The 22973-nt window shown below is 47.2% G+C and overlaps 1 long non-coding RNA gene across 1 annotated transcript; it reads right to left on the bottom strand.

Annotated features, from left to right (window-relative positions):
* Positions 1-3547: 3547 nt before the first annotated feature.
* Positions 3548-8335, bottom strand: LOC307123457. The gene is made up of 3 exons (XR_013816164.1): positions 8198-8335; positions 7273-7313; positions 3548-6554 (listed from the first exon to the last, which is right to left on the bottom strand). It is a non-coding gene; the product is annotated as an uncharacterized lncRNA (long non-coding RNA).
* Positions 8336-22973: the final 14638 nt, after the last annotated feature.

Below are 22973 nucleotides of genomic sequence, written 5' to 3' on the forward strand. Positions count from 1 at the left end.
AGCGCCCTCTGCTGTCTGAAAGTGAATGTGCACTTCAGTGCGTCTTCACGCCTTCCGCCATGTGCTCGACTCATGAACGGTCTGTTTACATCAGTGCACGTTCCTCTTTGACGCTCTGTTCATTTTAAACGGTTGATGGGTAAAGTATTCTTAAAATACATTCTAAAAATCTGAATAATTCGTAATAAATAATTATTCACGGTATTTTGAAGTGCCCACGATAACAATATTGTGCATGTTCATTATTGCGGTATATCGTATTACCGTTTACCGGCACATGTCTAGTCCCAACATTAAATACACCAATTTTGGTGTCTCTAACTCAATCCCTCTAGCACCACCACCTGTCCAAAGTTTCACTCATGTTTATGTTAATAACTTTTGAACCTTAAGGCCTAGAAACAAAATTATAGTTTCCCTCTGATTCCTGAGCTCATGCCAATTTGATCGCACCCTATGACGTAATTTTCCATCATTATAAATTTCCCGCCATTTTTAATTTTACTAAAAACCTACTTTTGCGAACTCGTCCTAGACAGTTTGTCCAATTTGCACAAAAATTCAGCCAGATCCTCTTCAGCCGGTGCCAACAAAAAGTTATGGAATTCAAGTTGATTCGTCAAATCAATTTTGAAAAATGCGCAAACGATTTTATGTAGCGGTTGCAAAAATACACATAAGCCTATATCTCCGCAACACTTTATTGTATTCAAACCAAACTTGGTACATGTCATCACGAGCACGACTTGAGGCAACGTGCAGTGTTTCGGCACAGCACCACCTACTGGTCCGGAGATACAAAAAATGGCTATTTTTGCTTATAACTTCTGAACCGTTTGGCCAAAAATCATTAAAGTGGTCTTGTTAGATTCGGGACATCATGTCGAGTCGACTGATATCCAATTTTACCATATCGGCCATTTTGGTTGTCTTTGGTTGTATGTGATAAAATGCTGTATTTTATGAACACATGAACGGATTGTTACGAAACTCGGTATGGGTCATCAGCACAATGCCTTGAAGAAGCCTGAGAAGTTTTGAAACAGCGCCACCTAGTGAATTTTTAGAATATGGCATATGGTGTGTGCAGCATTGTAATTAAGCGCTTATAAAACATTAGCTGATATCTTCGAAATCGCTACTCCGATCGAGACGAAACCAGCGTCAGAAGTTCGGAAACATAGGTCGATAGTCACGGCCGTGAGCACAAATGTCAAAATATTGATAATACGGGGTAGTAAAATCCAATCAAAGTTAGGTGTCAGTCATTTTTCTCATGTTTTTTTCATTTAAATGTCTATAACTCCAAAACCATAAGTAGGAAAATTATGAAATTTGGCAGAATTGTAGGGATGTTCATCAATTGTAAATGGACCAAGAGTCTCTAAGACCAACTCCATAGCGCCACCACCAGTTCAAAAATAAAATAAATTTTGAACCATTTGATATAGAGAAATTAAACTTAGTACACCTGATTCCTCTCATCATGCTGATCTTATTCATTAAATTACATCAAAACTCCACCCATTACAGTAGAAGCCATTTTGAAAAGTACAGTTTTCAGTTTTTTTGCTACTCCTCCTTCAAAATTTGTCCAATTCTTACAAAACGTGGCAGAGATGATCTTTGGACCGAGTTGCACAGAAATGACTGAACAGTATTTTTGTCCTACTGGTAAAAAAAAAGTTATGATGTCGCAAACTTAACAAGGTCGACCCAAAATTGGTTCAGAGGCTGTATCTCGGCCAAACTTTGATCAATCAAGACGAAAATTGGTACACTTCATCAGACCCAAGATCTGAGGGTCCATGCATAAGTTGGGAACAGTGCCACCTATGGGTCATGATATATGGAAAATTGTTATTTCTGCTCATAACTTCTGAACAGTTTGTCAAATCATAATATTGGTGTCTATGGATAACTCGTGTCATGCTGAATCCATGGATACCGGATATGCCATGATCGGACAGACCACATAACCGCCATTTTGAATTTTGTCATAAATTGCAATATCTTTTAAAATATTTGAATATTAGAATTTTTTTTCCAAATGCTTATAACTTTGGGTGTGTTTTAAATATTTTCACAGGAGTCATCTCCTTAGACTCCTGAATCGTTGCCGAGTCCAACGATACCAGACTTGCCAGGTTTCTGCGTATGGTTTGTGCAGCGTTGTAATTTAGTGCTTAAAAACGTTAGCTGATACCTTCGAAACCGCTAGTCAGATCGAGACGAAACCAGCGTCAGTAGCTCGGAAAGGTAGGTCGATAGGCAATTGATGTAGACCAAATGTCAAAATATTAATAGTAAGAGGTAGTAAAATCCAATCAAAGTCAGGTGTCAGTAATTTTTTATGTGTTTTTTCATATAAAGGTCTATAACTCCAAAACTAAATGAGATATTTTCACCAAAATTCACACACACATCTATGGGCTCACTCCGAGGACACATATAAAAAAATGGTAGGATTGTGCCTCGTGCTGGCACTTTAATTAAACAAAACTATGACATTGGCTCTATACAACTCAATGTATTAATGTGGGGTTTCAACATTTTTGCTTAAAATTGTCTCCAAATGTCTTTACTCATTTTTGCAGTTGGTCTGCTGCTAGTTGGTCTCTGTTGTGCTTGGCCCCGGTATTGCTGCTTGCAGCTATATTTTATAACTGTCTTTCTTGTAGAGTAGAGACTGTCTTGTTTTACAGCAGAGAATGAAGACCAGTCCTTATATCAAAGCAAGCTAATCGAAAAAGTTCTTTGTTTAGGGTGAGGAAGGAACATGGCCATTTTGTGCAGACAGAAAGGTGCATAAGATGAAATCATTGATGAAAAAATATCACTTTGTAATATTGAATCAATGATATTACCATTGATTTGTGGTTGAAATCTCAACATTGCTTCAACATTAACTGAGGATGCAAGAGTGATACTGAACCAACACCACTTTGCAACGTTAATTCAGTGCAGTTCAATGCACTGACTCAACATTGTTTCAATGATTACATGCTATCTGGGATGTATTCTGCTGTATTAAAGCTGGCTAAAACGGTATATCAAAAGCCAACATAAACAGTAGTAGCATTTACAAATAACAGTATATCTAGAAAGTATGAGACAACTAAAAATAATATAACATACCATTCTGAAACGTCCTAACAGCCATTCTTGCACAGGTTCTCGATCCTCTTCACTAATAGCCTATTCTCTGGGTCTGATTCAGGTTCAAATTAATAAGGCAATATTGACACCATTGTTTATTACAATACACCTGATTATATGCAAATACCCGTAGTAGGGGAGAGCGGGGCACAACCTAACTCTCAGTTTGTGTAAATCCACTTGGGGTTCAGAGTATTTATTTTTTCTCACATTAATTCCCCACATGTCTAGTACAAATATGTGGTCTTGTTTCATTAATACAGTGTATACTTTTTTCTTGATTTACCCCCGAAAGAATGGAAGTGAAATGTGACAACATACATTGTAACATGTGTTGTAACATGACTTTAAGACAGCCAGGCAGTAAGGCACGAGGACACTAAGTTTCCAACAAAAAAATGGGTTTTATTGTACCCAAAAAAAATAAAGAAAAACCACCAATACCAAATACAAAGTAAATCAACTTAATCTAACAAATTCGCTAGCTAGACTTAACTAAACTGAGGTCAGCAAAATAAGCTTTAACTCAGCATAAAGGAAACATAATGAGAACTGAACAGAACAAAGCTGACCCACAACTAAGACAACAGACAGCTAAGAGAACAGACAGGTATTTAAGACAAACGGTGAGCTCACTTAAACAAGACAGGGGAAAACATAAACCAACATTTTATAAAGTAACAGGTTATTTATAATCCAACAAAATGAAGTAAATATAAACAACATAATAATAATGATAGTAATAATAAATGTTGCACAAAAATGTTAACAATAAAAATGAGTGAAAACTCAACAAATCAAATTCAACTTAAAAACTTAAAGTTACCCTTTTCCATGTGTGGCTGCAGGCTCAGCCATCACACACACCCTCCCTTCAGACATCTTGTTGGTACAACGAGAGAAGTAGTCAGCGGTCACATTGGACTTGCCAGGAACATGCTGGACTGTAAACCGGAAAGGTTGCATGGCCAGATACCACAGTGTGATCCTCCCATTGGTGTCTTTCATCTTTCCCAACCACTGGAGAGCTTTATTGTCCGTTTCTAATTTGAACTCTCTTCCCAGCAGGTAATATCTCAAGGAGTCTAGGGCCCATTTAACTGCCAAGCATTCTTTCTCTACTGTAGAGTAGCGAACTTCTCTTGGAAAGAGTTTGCGACTAATGAAAGCCACTGGCCGTCGCTCCCCTGGAGGTCCTTGAAGCAAGCAAGCCCCGATGCCCCTCTCCGAGGCATCTGTCTGGACAATAAATTCCTGATCAAAGTCCGGACTGTACAGCACAGCATCTTCCCTTAAGGCAGTTTGAACATCTCGGGTTTGAACATCTCGGAAGGCTGCCATCCTTTCCTCTGACCACTGGCATTGATTTGGACATCGGATCCCCACCATATCGGTCAAAGGGGCAGCCCTACTTGAAAAATTAGGGATAAACCGATTATAAAATCCTGCCATTCCCAAAAAGGATCTGAGTTCCTTATGGGTCTGTGGGACAGGAGCCTCCTCTAAGGCCTGAACCTTTTTAACCTGAGGTCGCACCACCCCGTTGCCGATGACGAAGCCCAGGTATTCAGTTTCCTTCCGGGCCACGGCACACTTAGCAGGGTCTACTGTGAGGCCTGCCTTTTGGAGACGCAGAAGAACCTCTTGAAGGTGTTGAACATGCTCCTCCCAGGTGCTACTGTAAATAACTATGTCATCTAAATAAGCTGCAGCAAAGGTTAGTCCATGTAATACCTGATCAATAAGCCATTGAAAGGTAGTCGGTGCCCCATGCAGGCCAAAGGGTAGAACCCGGAAATGAAACAGACCCCAGGGTGTCCTGAACGCGGTTAAGGGACGCGCCTGCTGTGTCAGTGGTATCTGCCAATACCCTTTGGCCAGATCAATGGTCGTCAGGTATTTTGCTTTGCCCAGTCGATCAATTAAGGTATCTATACGGGTAGTAGGATATGAGTCAAACTGAGATACAGAATTCAAGTACCGGAAGTCAATGCAAAACCGAATACTCCCATCAAAAGTGTCTTTTAATTCGTGCTGTGGTTTTCTTCCTCCCCAGGTGGCCAGCCCAGGGAATTGAATGACTCAAGTGAAGAACAACCTCCCGCGCATCCTTCCGGGACCATCAGCTGCTTCACAGATCCAACCTGGCGGTAAAGTATGCCCTGTTCAAATACATAACGCTCACCCTTGTCATTAGGGAGCCCCTCTCCCTCATTTTCTCGACCCGCTTTCTCCAAGCACACAGCCAGACTAGCATCTTCTTGTTGTAATTGAATTATGTTGGTAGGGAGCTGGACCTGTGGAGTTAGATCACAGACGCCCTCTACAGGCAATCGAGAGGCATTATATTCAAGCTTTGCTCGTTTCCTTTGGCGTCTGGATTTTTTTTACTTTGGGGCACCTATCTCCAAGTCGGTATCATAAAAGGGCAGTGCTGAAAGAGTCTGCAGGGGTTCCTCTGGCTGCTTTGCCATGGCTCTGGTAAGCACCACATAGCACTGCTGCAAAGGCCGGACTAGATCGAGGAGTACTGGTAAGTCACGACCCAGAACTACGGGATAAGGAAGATTATATGCTACCCCGACCTCTAACAGGTAGGTTTGCCCTTCTACCCCAATGTATAGGTCTGCAGTGGGCACCATCCTTTCCTCCCCATGAACGCAGCAGATGGGTAGTTTGTTAAAGGGCCTGACTAGAGATGGAGCCACAAACTTCCTGTTCACCAAGGTCTGTTTACTCCCAGTATCAATTAGGGCTTTCAATTCCTTACCATTGACGGTCACGGTTCTTGTCTGTAGCAGTACATTTGGCTGGTTTACCTCCGCTGACCCACCTCTAGGAACATAGCAAACATTGGTAAGTTTAGCTGCATTTTGTGGGCAGGCTGGCCTTGTGTGGCCTTCTTGTCCAAACTGGAAGCAAACAACTGGTCCTTTTAAAATTTTATGTGATTTACTTTCTGGATGATCTCCCTTGGGAGACTTACCCGACCCAGCCACAGGTTTCTGATGGGACTGAGGAAACTGTGGCCGTCGAGTCTCATTACCAGTCCTCCCAAGGTTGATTTTTCCTCCTAGCTGCCACAAAGACATCAGCCAATGACGCGGCTTCTGCATGGCATAATGGTCCTGAATAATCTCCTGTAGGGGTAGCATCCCTCGAGTGGGATGTAGATTGGGGAGGAGAACATTGGTTATCAGGTTTGGCATCCTCACCGTGTCCTTCTTGATAATCTAAGTCAGTAGGGCGTGGCTCAGGAGTAAGTGATGTGCGGGCTTGAACCTCCGTCTGCAGTAGGCTGAACTGGTGTTGGAGAGCCCTAAATCGTCGCTCTTGCTCTCCATACTCTTGCTTCCTTGCCTCCCGAGCATCCATTTTCGCCATTTGACCCCCAACTAAGACAACAGACAGGTATTTAAGACAAACGGTGAGCTCATTTAAACAAGACAGGGGAAAACATAAACCAACATTTTATAAAGTAACAGGTTATTTATAATCCAACAAAATGAAGTAAATATAAACAACATAATAATAATGATAGTAATAATAAATGTTGCAACACAAAAATGTTAACAATAAAAATTTGTAAAAACTCAACCAATCAAATTCAACTTCCTTCACCAACCCACCAATTATTAACTTTTTTAAATAAAAGAATGGGATTTTTTAATCATTAAAAATATACTGATTTTTGAGTTTGACAACAAACACAGCTAAATACAGATATACAGCACAGTTCAATAGGGGCTCATTGTAGCGCAGTGTTACAACGCACCCCATCTGCACAACTGGGATTTAAACCCGGCTCGTGTCTTCTGCTGGTTAGATCAGCATTAAATAACGATCTCAATTGTTAAATAATAGATATAAGATTAAAATAATATCAGGTTTGTCTTATTTTAAATAAACACAAAAAACAGAGATGAAAAATAAACTTATGTAAGAAATGTACTTTTGCTATGGTTAAATAAATGTTCAGAGATATCTTCAAAAGATTTTTTAATTTTGGCGCTATTTTTTCTCTAAATAATGTTGATATGGCAACTAGTAAATACACTAAGTTTCGTCATCCTGGCAAGTGTGGAAAGTGTTAAACCATGTGTTACAACTAACCCCACGTTAGGTTGTGCTTCATCCGGATTCCAGGTGTTCACCTGAATCATATATAAAAGTAATTAGTGCTCTATATATCTGTCTGTCCATTAAACCTTTTCTTAAAATATCCTCATTCTTCATTCTATCCTCACCATTCTTCAGATGACTGAATAATACATCCCAAAATATATTATACTTATTACACATAAATAATACATGACATACATTTTCAGATACACCACACACATTGCATAATCCATTTTTATGTAACCCCATAATTGCCATTGTTGATTTTAACCCTGTATGACCCAGTCTTAACCTAGACAGCAATACTTCTTCTTTCCTATTTCCTCCCTGGCGATTTATCCTCCCTACTGTCTGTGTGATACTATAACACAATCTCCCTTTGCTACTACTGTCCCATCTAATTTGCCACTTATTCATTAACTTCTTCGTTAAAATCGATTTTGCCTCCTTTTTCCCCATAGGTACTTTAACATCCACCTCCCTCTTGTCTAGTGCTTTTTTTTGCTAGTTTATCAGCAACGTCATTACCAGATACCCCAACATGTGCTGGTACCCAACAGAAATACACCACTATTCCAGCCCCTTTCAGTCTGTATAATGATAAATATACTTCCATTAATAAATCTTCTCTGTCTGATCTTGCATGTACTATAGTCCTACTAATTAAAGCTGAAGAAGAATCTGAACATACAGTTTTACTACTTTATTTGGTCTGACTTGTTCGACCCACTGTAGTCCTATAGCTGTTAACTCTGCAGTGTACACGGATATCTCATCAGTTAACCTCAAACTAAACTGTGTTTTAAATTGTGGAATATATACACCTAATCCAACCTTTTGACTGACAGGTTCCTTAGAACCATCTGTAAATATTTGTAATACTGAATAAAATGTGTTATTTAAAAAAAGTATTAACCTCATTTCCAATGTACTCCTCTTTGGACTCAAATCTACAAGCGGTTCAGGACTTTCCATGGTGGAGTACCAGTAAGTGGTATATTGGGACAGATGATCTTATTGTCCATGCAACATTCCTTAGTCCATACTCTGCTCTTCCATCCAAAACGGTGTCCTCCATCATATGAGTATTCCCAGCACTACTCCAATACTTTGCGAGTAAGGTGATTATTTTCTGATTGTTGAAGATTTACCCAGTATGTAATTGCCAGTTTTTCCCTTATAATATCAAGTCAAGTCAAGTCAACTTTATAGCGCTTTTTACAATGCAGATTGTTTCAAAGCAGCTTCACAGTGTTAATCAGGAAAATAATGCAACAGAATTTTATTCGGCCGTACAGCCGCTCCGGAGAAAACGGTGATGTCATCTAGCTCATTTCAATGATCATACAGTGACAATGTGGGCATCAGATCAGTAATTAGATCAGTAATTTAGTTTATAAGGTTAATTTAGTTTACTAATTAGATTTATTTGGATATTTAGTTGATAATGTTGTGTCCCCCACTGAGCAAGCTGAAAGACTGTGAAAACTTGCATAATGCCAATATGTATGGTTGAGTATATGTCGGCCTACAACATAAATAAGAAAATATTATGACAGTTATGTATATAACAAAAGTCATTCTGCATTAATCATACCTACTTCAACAAACCTGACTTTGACATGTATTTGCTTGTAACAGCAATTCTAGATAGGAAGCTGTTAACTTGCTCCACTTCCTCACCAATAGTTGACCCAGCTCCCTCCTGGTAGGCCCCACTATACTTGACCTAAGTTTTCAAATCCGACAAAATCAATGCACTCAAAATGTATGCGTTTCTTATTATTATTACTTAAAACACATAATATACCTCACATTTCCAAGAGTGTGCTTTGGCATGCATTCCAGACAGAAAAGGACACATGTCCAGTAAAGACTGCAGCTCGGGGCAGTGCTTAGATACACGTTGGAGATAAAGGAAGTATTTACAGGCTACATCCAAGCAGAAGAATTTGATGCTTCCTTGTGACACGTCGTCTAGTTTTTTCGGAAGAAAAAGGTGGTAAGCATAAATTTCCCCTCTAAACATATTTAAGGCCATAAGGAGAATGCCATGGCAACAGACAGCAATCTCTAATCCCTCCTCGTCCAGTTTGCTGCTTGATTTCTTGGCCAATTCTTTTGCTGCTGTCCAGTGTGATGCACCACACAATCCTCTTCCTGACACCTGGATCATATAAATTATACACATTTTTAAAAAAGCTCAAAAGAGATGGCCACTGCTCTCGCGATACTCTCATGTGGAATAAAATAAAATAAAAAATATTCCTTGACATTTGATTAAATAGTAATCAGTACACTTTTAACAACTAATAAGACATCAATTTTTCACTAAATAATATTATAATAATATTATTTACTAAATATACAATAACGTTTGTCTTCCAAGTGTATGTCACGTGACTTGGGCGATCGCATGGTGGAAGGACAAAGAGAGCCAGTTTCCCCAAAATGCTACCTTGGAGTCCCAGCTACATCGTCGCGAGTTAGCAGGGAAGGTGTGCGTTTCATCAGGAGCAGTTTTCATGTTTCATTAACATTTCATGAAGTATTGTGTATTCACCATGGTAATTGTTGTTTCCATAACCCCAAAATGCCACTTTATTTTCACTTTATGTTATTTTGTATGTTTTTAAATTAGTGTGGTGGCTACTTTATAGTATTAACAAAAACTGCTATTTAATAGCTTTAACTTATAGGCCTATTTATTAATCAGTATTAGTCCTATTCATACAATTTATGTGTTTATGTGTTAAGTGACATACATTTTTATGAAATAAATGTGCATAAATGAACATTTAATAAACATTAGGGTAAATGGTAAAATTAGTAGATTTCTAACTAGTACACAGTGCAGACATTTATTTCATTTTAGTTTACTCAGTTGTGCTAACTGCTCTAAAGAAAACGTCAAGCCAATGAATAAAGTTAATAAATATAAAGTTAATAAGTTAAATTATTGTTGTTGTTGTTGTTGTTGTTGTTATTATTAAGTTAAAAATGAATCGTCTCGGTTACGTATGGTAACCCTCGTTCCCTGAAGGAGGGAACGGAGACGTACGTCGGACGTACCGACGAATTGGGATCACTTCTGGGAGCCCCTATCAGCTTCGAGCTATCTAGAACCGGCCAATGAACAATTGGCGTGCGAGATTTGCATCTCGCGCTCCGCCCCGCGCCGCGGGTATAAACAGGAAGCGAGAGCGAATGCACGCTGTTTTTCACTGAGGAGCCACACGTAGTGGCTCGACCTGCAGTGATGGTACAGCAACTGTGGCGACGGGACGTACGTCTCCGTTCCCTCCTTCAGGGAACGAGGGTTACCATACGTAACCGAGACGTTCCCATTCAGTCGGTCACGTTCGACGTACGTCGGACGTACCGACGAATTGGGATCCCCTATGGAAAACGCCATAGTTACTACCACTTCCAGCGCCCAGCGATGAGCCCCACAGACCCCGATCTGATGCGGGCGGGTAGGTTCACGCAGGGAGAGTCAAAGCTGCTGTTCCGCAAGACCCACTCAGCTGACTGTATTGGATAACGCTGGGAAAGCGTGCCTGTGAAGGCAGCTGCGGAAGCCACATCATGCCCAGAGGGAGTTAACATGTGGAGAATACACGTATGGGCTGGCCGTGGGCAGCACAACATACGGAAGTCTCAGGGGTGGCCCCGGCCAATTAGGAGGGAGACAACACGTACCTGAGACGGCAGAGGAGCTCTGCCGAGGGAAAGACACGGGCTCGCCGTAGGGAGCCGTACCGTGGAAGAATACACATATGGGACCGCCGTGGGGGTCACTACATACGGAACCCAGCCTAACACAAGTTCCACCAATGCATACGAGTGTTAGACCTGGCATCGAACGCTCCGCCACGTCCGACTGCCGCGGGTTGCGGAGGACTCAACAGGGTTCGCCGTTCCGGGGAACTCGACTGGAGCGGAAAAGCGCACGCATCCGTCTACCATAGGGGAGGGAATGGCGCAGCAAGCCGACACTAGAACGGGTACTTCGGTGTTACTGACTATGGGAAGTGAGCACACAGGAAGACACCGGCTCTACACGGAGGCTATAGAATCTAGCGAACGTGTTAGGTGTCGCCCAGCCCGCAGCTCTACAGATATCTGTCAGCGAGGCGCCACGAGCCAGCGCCCAGGAAGAGGCAACACCCCTAGTGGAGTGGGCTCTTAACCCGAGCGGGCAGGGCACGTCTTGGGACTGATAAGCCAAGACGATGGCATCCACTATCCAGTGGGCCATCCTCTGCTTGGAGACAGCCTTTCCCTTCTGCTGTCCTCCGTAACAGACGAAGAGCTGCTCTGAGGTCCTGAAGCTTTGCGTTCTATCCACGTAAGTCCGGAGAGCACGGACGGGACAGAGAAAAGCTAGGGCTGGGTCTGCCTCCTCCGAAGGCAGCGCTTGCAGGCTCACCACTTGGTCCCGGAAGGGAGTAGTGGGAACCTTGGGCACATATCCAGGCCGGGGTCTCATGATCACATGAGAGTTACCGGGCCCGAATTCCAGGCACGATTCGTCGACCGAAAATGCCTGCAGGTCCCCTACCCTCTTGATGGAGGCCAACGCAATCAGGAGTATAGTCTTTAACGACAGTATTTTCAACTCAGCTGACTGCAGAGGCTCAAAGGGTTCTCTCTGTAGTGCAGTTAGCACCAGAGCTAAGTCCCAAGAGGGTATAGAGGGAGGACGAGGAGGATTTAATCTCCTTGCTCCCCTAAGGAACCTGACGATCAGATCGTGCTTACCTAGAGATTTTCCATCTACGAGCTCATGATTAGCGGCGATAGCGGCGACATAGACCTTGAGGGTGGAGGGAGACAGCCTTCGCTCCAACCCATCCTGTAGAAAGGTAAGCACAGAAACGATCGAACATCTTCGGGGGTCTTCTCGGCGAGAAGAGCACCAGTCGACGAACAGGTTCCACTTCAACGCATAGAGGCGCCTCGTAGAGGGGGCTCTAGCGGAAGTGATGGTGTCAACTACCGCTTGCGGTAGGTCACCTAGAACCTCCGCGTCCCGTCCAGGGACCAAACATGGAGTTTCCAGAGGTCCGGACGCGGGTGCCATAGGGTGCCCCGTCTCTGAGTCAGGAGGTCCTGTCTCAGAGGAATGGGCCAGGGAGGTGCTGTCGCGAGGAGCACTAGTTCCGGGAACCAAGTCCGGTTGGGCCAATACGGAGCGACCAACAGGACCTGCTCCTCGTCCTCCCTGACTTTGCACAGTGTCTGCGCAAGAAGGCTCACTGGGGGAAACGCATACTTGCGTTCTTCCCGGGGCCAGCTGTGGGCCAGGGCATCCGACCCGAGGGTCCCCTCGGTCAAGGAATAAAACCGCTGACAGTGGGTCGTCTCTGGGGAGGCAAACAGGTCTACCTGTGCGGCCCCGAAACGACTCCAGATTAGCTGGACCGCCTGGGGATGGAGTCGCCATTCTCCCGGAAGTACCTGCTGACGTGACAGCTCGTCGGCCGCACGATTGAGCAGGCCCGGAATGTGAACGGCACGAAGCGACCTCAGATGCTTCTGACTCCATAAGAGGAGATGGCGGGCGAGTTGCGAAATGCTACGGGAGCGTAGACCACCCTGTTTGTTGATGTACGCTACGGCCGCAGTGTTGTCCGTCCGGACCAGAACGTGCTTGCCTCTGAGCGGAACTTTGAAGCGGCTGAGTGCAAGACGAACTGCTAACAACTCGAGGCAATTGATATGCCATTGCAGTTGAGGCCCCGTCCACAGACCCGAAACTGCAAGCCCGTTGTACGTGGCACCCCAACCCGTGGATGAGGCATCCGTGGAGACAACGGAGTGCCTGGACACTTGTTCTAGGGGTACTCCCGCCCGGAGAAACAGAGGGTCCGACCACGGGCCGAAGGTTTGGCGGCACCTCGGAGTCACTTGGACGCGGAGGGAACCGCTGTGCCACGCCCATCTCGGGACTCGATCGTGTAGCCAGCGTTGAAGCGGTCTCATATGAAGCAATCCGAGCGGCGTTACTGCGGCTGCGGATGCCATATGCCCCAGGAGCCTCTGAAAATGTTTCAGTGGAACCGCTGTCCTGCCTCTGAACGAATTCAGGCAGTTCAACACCGACTGGACGCGCTCCTCGGTGAGGCGCGCAGTCATGGCGACCGAGTCTATCTCCATACCGAGAAAAGAGATCCTCTGCGTGGGGCAGAGTTTGCTCTTCTCCCAGTTGACCCGAAGTCCCAACTGGCTGAGGTGACTGAGCACCTTGTCCCTGTGTTCGCACAACTGCTCTCGCGACTGGGCAAGGATCAGCCAGTCGTCGAGATAGTTGAGGATGCGAACGCCATGCTCTCTCATGGGAGCAATGGCCGCCTCCGCAACCTTCGTAAAGACGCGGGGCGACAGGGACAGGCCGAAGGGTAAGACGCGGTACTGATATGCCCGTCCCTCGAACGCGAAGCGCAGAAAGGGCCGGTGTCGAGGAAGAATCGAGACATGAAAGTACGCGTCCTTCAGGTCTATCGCTGCAAACCAATCTCGGGGACGGATGCACCTGAAGATGCGCCTCTGCGTTAACATCGTGAACGGCAGCCTGTGAAGGGACCGGTTCAGGAATCGCAGATCCAAGATCGGTCGTAACCCGCCGCCTTTCTTGGGTACAATGAAGTAGGGGCTGTAGAACCCGGACCTCATATCGGCTTGAGGGACCGGCTCTATCGCGTCCTTCGCCAGTAGGACAGCGATCTCCGCCCTGAGCACGGGGGCGTTCGCCTCCACTACAGTCGTGAAGTGAACGCCCCTGAACTTGGGGGGACGCCGGGCGAACTGAATCGCATAGCCGAGTCTGATGGTACGGATGAGCCACCGAGACGGGCTGGGAAGCGCTAGCCAGGCTCCCAGACTCCGAGCAAGGGGGACCATCGGCACCACAGACGTACCCGCAGCGGGGCAGCGAGGCGGAACGCAGGGATCCGGCACGGACGGCATGGGAGCGGCCCGAAGCGGGATCTGAGTGTGCTGTGCAACACTTACCTGCATCCGCGGAGGGGACGTGCGAGTGTGGGGAGGCCGCTTGTGTGCGTCCCGACAGCCGGCGTCCCCTGCTGGCGAAGGGAGAGGTACTTGAGGGTGGCGAGGCATGGGAGCGTCGACCACCGCCAAGCGCGCTCTCTTGGCACCCAGAGATATTGGAAACTGCTCTTTTATTGATGTTTTGGGTGCCGCTGGCACTGGGGCCAGCGGCGGAACAGACAAACAAAAGATTCTCCCCCGGCCCTCCTCCGGGGGAAGGAGTGGTGCTGCAGCCATCTCCCTCCGAGCAGTTTCCTCCATCTCTGGGTGGCCCGTCTCAGGGTCGCTTGCGACGACGCTTGCCACCTGGCTTGGCAGCGGCCTGAGCGGGCTGGACATCCTTCCCACGGCCGGCCCCACGCCGTCGGCTGGTGGAAGGCTGCTGCGGTGCCTTGGCGGGGGCGGAGGCGGCGGCGGGTGGACGTCCTCGGCGACGAGTAGTCGGAGGCGCTGCCGCCGGCGGCGGGGTGGAGGCAGCAGCGGGCCGCCGGGGCAGGATGTGCTTGATCGCCTCCGTCTGCTTCTGGGCGGCCGAGAACTGCTGGGCGAAGCTCTCGACCGCGTCGCCGAACAACCCAGCTGACGAGATGGGGGAGTCCAGGAACCGATATTTATCGGTCTCCCTCATATCAGCCAGGTTGAGCCAGAGATGACGCTCCTGGACCACAAGCGTGGACATCGCCTGACCGATGGAACGGGCGGTGACTTTCGTCGCCCGGAGGGCGAGGTCCGTCGCCGTCCGGAGCTCCCGGAGGAGCTCTGGGTCAGGCCTACCCTCGTGCATGTCAAGGAGCGCCTGGGCCTGGTGGACCTGAAGCAGCGCCATGCCATGCAAGGCGGACGCAGCCTGCCCGCAGGCCTTGTAAGCCTTCCCAGTCAGACTGGAAGAGAACTTACAGGCCCGGGACGGGAGACGCGGGTCACCGCGCCAGTTAGAGGCGGTCGCCGGACACAGTTGCATCGCGACGGCGCGCTCCACTGGCGGGATCCCCACGTAACCCTTGGCTGGTCCGCCGTCGAGAGTAGTGAGGGGGGAGGAGTCACTCGGCCGGTTTCTGGCAGAAAAAGGTGCCTTCCACGACCTCGTGAGCTCCTCATGCACCTCCGGGAAGAAAGGTGTCGGGGCGGGACGCTGAGAACCAGCGCGACCCACCCCGAGGAACCAATCGTCCAACCTAGAGGGTTCGGGACACGGTGGAGGGTTCCACTCGAGCCCAACCCTTTCGGCGGCCCGGGAAAGCATAGCAGCCATCTCAGGGTCCGGTGCAGCCGTTGCCACTCTCCCAGAGGGAGGCAGTACAACTGAACCTTCATCCCCCGAGGACTGAAACTCCCCCTCCGATGCAGCGATTGACATCTGTTCATCTGCTGGAGCTCCAAAAGTCACCACTGGTCTCCCGTGGGAGGGTCCAGCGGGTTCTCCTGGAGGCTCTACCGGCTGCGGAGCAGAGGGAATAGGGGCCTGCGGAGATTGACTCGGCGGGTTTGCCCTAAACGTGATCCTCAGATCACCCTGGCCATCCAAAGAAGCAGGTCCACCCGGGTTAGGGGCAGCCCTGGTTCGTGGGATGGGTAAGGGGACTCCCCCAGCCCGGAGGTAGGAGAGTCTCGATCTAAGCTCCGCGATAGTCATGTTCCCGCAGTGGGAACATGAACTATCCACAAACGCCGCCTCAACGTGCTGTATGCCCAAACACGTGAGACAGCGATTGTGACCGTCAGCAGGGGACAGGGAACGACCGCATCCAGAAACGCACGGGTGGTAAGACATCCTGAAAAGGACGGCACGTCACCCGTGAACTCTTTTTGTGAGGAAACGCTCTTGTGCTGAAGCACTCAGGGGGAAACGCGACAGCGCACGGGATTGTTGTGCAGCCCGTGCCTGTACTCAGCAGGAAAAACGCCCAACCAGACCAACAGGATTTGCTGTTGCTGTTAAAACAGCAGTTTTTCTCTGCTTGCAGAGGCAGCCGATGAGTCAGCGCGGATCCCGCTGGAATGTGCCGTCTCTCCAACACGCGTTTCCTGGATTCTCCGGTCTTCTAAATAACTTGCTGATAGCAGCGATAAACTCAAGCAGTGTAGCGTTGAGAGTCCTCTTCATCTGCCGTGTGGCTCCGAAGTGAATGACAGCGTGCATTCGCTCTCGCTTCCTGTTTATACCCGCGGCGCGGGGCGGAGCGCGAGATGCAAATCTCGCACGCCAATTGTTCATTGGCCGGTTCTAGATAGCTCGAAGCTGATAGGGGCTCCCAGAAGTGATCCCAATTCGTCGGTACGTCCGACGTACGTCGAACGTGACCGACTGAATGGGAACTAGTGTTATTATTGCTGGTGCCCTGCCATGAACCCTGCCTCCACAGCAAACAGAACCGAACTGTGGCTCTAAAACCGTGATATGAACCGAACCATGGCATTGGTCTATCGTTACACCCCTATAAACTATTATATTATGTTCTTCAAAGTATACAATCTCCAACTGTTTCAATTCAAGCTAATTTAAAAACAATGAACACAAATATCTTAAGTAGTCATAATGTAAAATGCACATAGCATGTTGTCAGAGAGCATCATATTTTATCTTCTGGATCTCTTTTAATTATTTTCTAAGTGATACATTTTTCAAATTGTTTGAGAAAAGCTGTAAATCAAATTATCCAGTAATATCTGCCAACATAAATTATAATACTAAATACTAATAATATTTTTTGTGGACAAAGTCCACAAAGTCAGACACCTCCACATCACTCTGTATAAAAAGTTGGTCAAGTAATCCCCTTTTCTCTGTGCTATTAAGGAACACATTCAGAATGCACATTAAAACATCATTCAAAGTTAAGAAAATCACTTTAAAATAAAAAAGGAAAAGTACCTTGCTGTGTTTTTAAAACGATAGTGTTTGCGATTTCCATCAACACATACAGCTAGCATGGAGTGCATGCTGGACAAGTGAAAAACTCCTCCTGGCACATCTTTTCCACTGCATATCTTTCTGCAACCCATTCATTGAAACTGCAGCTGAAGACATTGGCTGATATTTTTCCACTCTGCAAAATTAAGCACATGTAATACTGCTGTTTTACTGGGTAGAACTAGTTTTTATTATAAGTAGTATTGAAAGTACTCATATTCTTGAATCTTCAAAAAGTTAAAAGGATAGTCATAAAGGATAGTTTGGTTAACATATCAGTTAAAGCTAGTGTAAAGACCATTGCCATATAAAGTCAACATAGTCTACAAAGAAGCAATCATTTTCATATAGAGAAAGAAACTATTTTCCAGGTTATATAGTTGAATTGACCTATCGGTAAGCCCCGCCCCCCTTAGTTACTGTTGCTAACTCGGACAAACAAACCTTATCCCAAGATGTGTTTGGACACAGAATGTTGCGTATAACCCGTCCGAATGATGGCCAAACTTTACTGTTGGTTTATCAAGTTTATTGTTTATTTTTTCACTCCAAAAAATCATCGTAAGAGCTGAACAAACAAAGCATAAGAAGTATGCATTAACGTCTCATTCACAAACTATCTCTCTCCGTTGCTCTCTCCGTTACACAGCATACACAGCAAATTACACAAAAACACTCATACAACTAACAGTAAACAAACATATGCACAGAGCTTATGACTTTTCGGGGGTGCAGTTAATAACTGGTAAACTTTGTATCTGCAAAACAACTCCGATAAACTGCGTGCGAGCTCTTCCTTTCACTACATTACCCGTAGACTATAATACCCATTAAAATAGGAGTCCTCCTTAGTAGGACAGATAATGTAGACCTTAAACATACCTAAAATTAAATTAATTTACATATAACCAGTTTAATATGGAGAGGCACTGAAATGTAGACCTTCGTGTTTTTGACCTACAGTGTTACATGACGTGAGAACAGTTAGTTATTTTGGTTTGTATGTTAGCAGGGACTTTAATCGTAACTTAATGAGAGTATGACAAACAGAAAATCCTCTCAGGATCCCTGGAAACAGTGTTACAGTACCTCAGGCACGACATTTTAGCATTTTTGTAGCATAAACACCATCAAACCGATGAGAGCTTCGGATTCCGGTCCCAGCACAACTGATACTCAACTGCTATTGGCTCATCTGCGTTCGAGGGGAGGGGCTTACTGATAGGTCAATTGAGAATCATATTGTAAAAAATATTCACTGTATAAAATATCTTAGTAGTTAAATCTATATATAAATACAAAAAAATATATATTTTTACTAGGCAGTTTAATGATTAAACAACTTTAAAAACAAATAACATACTGTACCAAAGAGAATTGTTTTCTCATCAAACATTTTAACAAATGCATGAAAAGACATTCCTGGTGATGCCATTTTCATCTCTTGAAAAGAGACAAGCACATCTGTTGTAAACAGGATACTTGCAGGAATGTTGCCAAGCCAGTAACCACTCCTCTGAAGTTCTGATAAAGGCGTCTCTTGTGAATGTCCACACGAAGCACAGGACAAGTGAGGCATGCTAAGGTTGTAATGACCTAAGAGGTAAACCCAGCTACATGAAATTTTAAGACAACAAGGAAATGGTAATACATATTAGAAAAATATTATGCAAAAATCTTCCTTTCCATTCAGTGATGAGGGTCATGGGCCTGCCTGAAGAAACAAGGACTGTCCCATTACTGCAATTACAAATATGGGCAGGTACTTCTACAGACAGCAGTCAAACTGTGCAACAAAGAAGTTATATTTAAAAACATGATATAATAAGAGCAAAATGAAACAACAATAATACAACTAAGTATAAAATTCTTACCAACAAAGTATAAAAATCTTACCAACAAAGTATAAAAATCATACCAAGATGTTTAACAGAAATGTGACCAGCAGTCTGGCAGAATCCTGTGGTTGGAGGTAAAGGTTGTGAAAAAAATGTGTGTGGGTTTAAGTGGCTCGTCACTCTATACACCAAGTTGCCGGCTCAGGGATCTGACCCACCAAAGAGGATCCGATTAGAGACCACACGAAGATTCACGTGTTTGGGAATAACCCATTTATTGTCACCACTCAACAGACTGGCTGGTTGGATTGTATTAATGTGTTAATGTGGTTCCCATTAAGTCGGTCACGTTCGACGTACGTCGGACGTACCGACGAATTGGGATCACTTCAGGGAGCCCCTATCAGCTTCGAGATATAGAGAATAGGCCAATGGGCCATTGGCGTGCGAGATTTGCATCTCGCGCTCCGCTCCGCCCCGCGCCACGGGTATAAACAGGAAGCGAGAGCGAATGCACGCTGTCATTCACTTCGGAGCCGAACGCCGTGGATGAAGCAAGACTGCTTTTCTAAAAGAGAGCCTATCTGCAAGAGAGATGCTCCAGAGAACGAGAAGGACGCTCTGTGTTGGCGAAAAGGCACAATCAGCGCGACCGCATGTTCACCGCTGCATCAGCATAACAAACTCTGTTCTCACAGCAACTGTCGGTTTGGTGAGGGCGTTTGTTTCAGTGAGCGCAAACACAGGACTGCACTTACCACCTGTGTGTTGCCGCGGTCTTCCCCTGGGTGCTTCAGCACTGTTTAAAGAGCGTTTCCTCACAAAAGAGCAACACGTGTGTGACACTGCGTCTTTTTCAAGACGTCATTCCACTCGTGCGTTTCTGGATGCGGTTGTTTCCTGTCCTGACGGCCACGATCCCTCTCGCATAAACATGTTGAGACTGTGTTCGTGGGTGATCCATGTTCTCTCAGGGAAACGGGATCACGTCAACGCGCTGGTCATCTCACCTTCCGCGTGAGGGTTTGAGTGTTCAGCGTGCCGTGTGCCGTCTGGCTGCCGGGTGACAGCTCGGGTTGCCACGGCAACTCTGCGCGCGTCACTCGGCACCTCCGATGCGCGGTCGAGACTATGATGCCTCAAATGGGGTTGAGTCCCTTCGCTTATACCCCGATCTAGTCTCTTTTATGGTGCACCAGAGGGGGGACTATTTTGTCTGATAAGCCTGCGTGACCTGAGGATTACAGTGAGGCTTCCCTCGCCGCGTACATCTCTGTGGGCCCCTCACTCCTCTATCGCATCACAAGCATGTTGAGACTGTGTTCGTGGGTGGTCTATGCTCTCTCATGAGAGCATAGCCACGTCGGCGCGCTGTTCGTCTGGCCTTTTTCATAAGGGCTTGAGTGTTCAGCGCGCCGTGTGCCGTCTCACGGCCACGCCCACTGTCTCACGTGTCTGCTGGTAGCTTACAGATGGGATTGCTGGTCCTTGAAAGGGGACCTAGCGTTTCATTTGGGGCTCTAGCAGAGGACAGATGTCAATCGCTGCATCGGAGAGAGGGCTGTTATGTGTTGAAAATGAAGATGATGCTGAGATTCCCACCGTAATAGTGGGCGCTCGTGCTGAATCCGATTCATCCTTGACAGCCATGCTTTCCCGGATGGCTGAGGCATAGTGCAACGCGTAAATCGCCTTGCCTGCCCCTTGCCTTTTCTCGGATGTGCATTGGAAGGCTTTGGCATTGTGGAACTATTGGTGCCAAAATATGGAACACCAATAGGGCCATAATCTGTATAAAGTTTTCCTCTCTCTCACTACCCTCATCGGTGGGGTGGCAGTGCCACTGGCAGGCCACCTCCGCCCTGCTTAGTGCACGAGGGTAGTTCTGAGCCGAGGTTGAGCTGCGCACAGCGCTGGCCCTTGGCTAGACGATGTCCACCCTGGTCCAGAAACACCATTGACCCGGATTTGGTCTGGAACTGTTCTTCCCCGGAGGAGGGCCGGGTGGAAAACCATTAGTAATTCTGTTCCGCCCACACTCGCACGCCCCCTCCGCGGACGCAGGTAAGTGTTGCACAGCACACTCAGATCCCACTTCGGGCCGCTCCATGCCGTCCGAGTCGGATCCCTGCATTACGCGTCACTGCCCCGCTGCGGGTACGTCTGTGGTTAATCCCCTTGCTCGGTGTCTGGAAGCCTGGCTAGAGCTTCCCAGCCCGTCTCAGGGCCGTACCATCAGACTCGGCTATGCGATTCAGTTCGCCAGGCGTCCCCCTAAGTTTGCTCCGGGCGGAGATCGCAGTCCTACTGGCGAAGGACGCGATGGAGCTGGTCCCTCCAGCCGATATGAGGTCCGGGTTCTACAGCCCGTACTTCATTGTACCCAAGAAAGGCGGCGGGTTATGGCCGGTCTTGGACCTGCGATTCCTGAACCGGTCCCTTCACAGGCTGCCGTTCAGAATGCTAACGCAGAAGCGCATCTTCAGGTGCGTCCGTCCCCAAGATTGGTTTGCAGCGATCGCTGAAGGACGCGTACTTTCATTCTCGATTCCCCTCGACCGGCCCTTTCTGCGCTTCGCGTTCGAGGGACGGGGATGTCAGTACCGCGTCTTGCCCTTCGGCCTGTCCCTGTCGCCCGCGTCTTTACGAAGGTTGCGGAGGTGGCCATTGCCCCCATGAGAGAGCATGGTGTTCGCATTCTCAACTACCTCAACAACTGGCTGATCCTTGCCCAGTCGTGAGAGCAGTTGTGCGAGCACAGGGACAAGGTGCTCAGTCACCTCAGCCAGTTGGGACTTCGGGTCAACTGGGAGAAGAGCAAACTCTGTCCCACACAGAGGATCTCTTTTCTCGGTATGGAGATAGACTCGGTCGCCATGACAGCGCGCCTCACCGAGGAGCGCGTCCAGTCAGTGTTGAACTGCTTGAATTCATTCAAAGGCAGGACAGCGGTACCACTGAAACATTTTCAGAGGCTCCTGGGGCATATGGCATCCGCAGCCGCAGTAACGCCACTCGGATTGCTTCATATGAGACCGCTTCAACGCTGGCTACACGATCGAGTCCCGAGATGGGCGTGGCACAGCGGTTCCCTCCGTGTCCAAGTGACTCCGAGGTGCCGCCAAACCTTCGGCCCATGGTCGGACCCTTTGTTTCTACGGGCGGGAGTTCCCCTAGAACAAGTGTCCAGGCACTCCGTTGTCTCCACGGATGCCTCATCCAAGGGTTGGGGTGCCACGTACAACGGGCTTGCAGTTTCGGGTCTGTGGACGGGGCCTCAACTGCAATGGCATATCAATTGCCTCGAGTTGTTAGCAGTTCGTCTTGCACTCAGCCGCTTCAAAGTTCCGCTCAGAGGCAAGCACGTTCTGGTCCGTACGGACAACACTGCGACCGTTGCGTACGTTAAAAAACAGGGTGGTCTACGCTCCCGTCGCATGTCACAACTCGCCCGCCATCTCCCCTTATGGAGTCAGAAGTATCTGAGGTCGCTTCGTGCCATTCACATTCCGGGCCTGCTCAATCGTGCAGCCGACGAGCTGTCACGTCAGCCGGTGCTTCCGGGAGAATGGCGACTCCATCTCCAGGCGGTCCAGCTAATCTGGAGTCGTTTCGGGGCCGCACAGGTAGACCTGTTTGCCTCCCCAGAGACGACCCACTGTCAGTGGTTTTATTCCTTGACCGAGGGAACCCTCGGGTCGGATGCCCTGGCCCACAGCTGGCCCCGGGAAGAACGCAAGTATGCGTTTCCCCCAGTGAGCCTTCTTGCGCAGACACTGTGCAAAGTCAGGGAGGACGAGGAGCAAGTCCTGTTGGTCGCTCTATATTGGCCCAACCGGACTTGGTTCCCAGAACTAGTGCTCCTTGCGACAGCACCTCCCTGGCCC

Source organism: Gobio gobio, assembly GCF_949357685.1.
Source record: "Gobio gobio genome assembly, chromosome: 3".
Classification (NCBI taxonomy): domain Eukaryota; kingdom Metazoa; phylum Chordata; class Actinopteri; order Cypriniformes; family Gobionidae; genus Gobio; species Gobio gobio.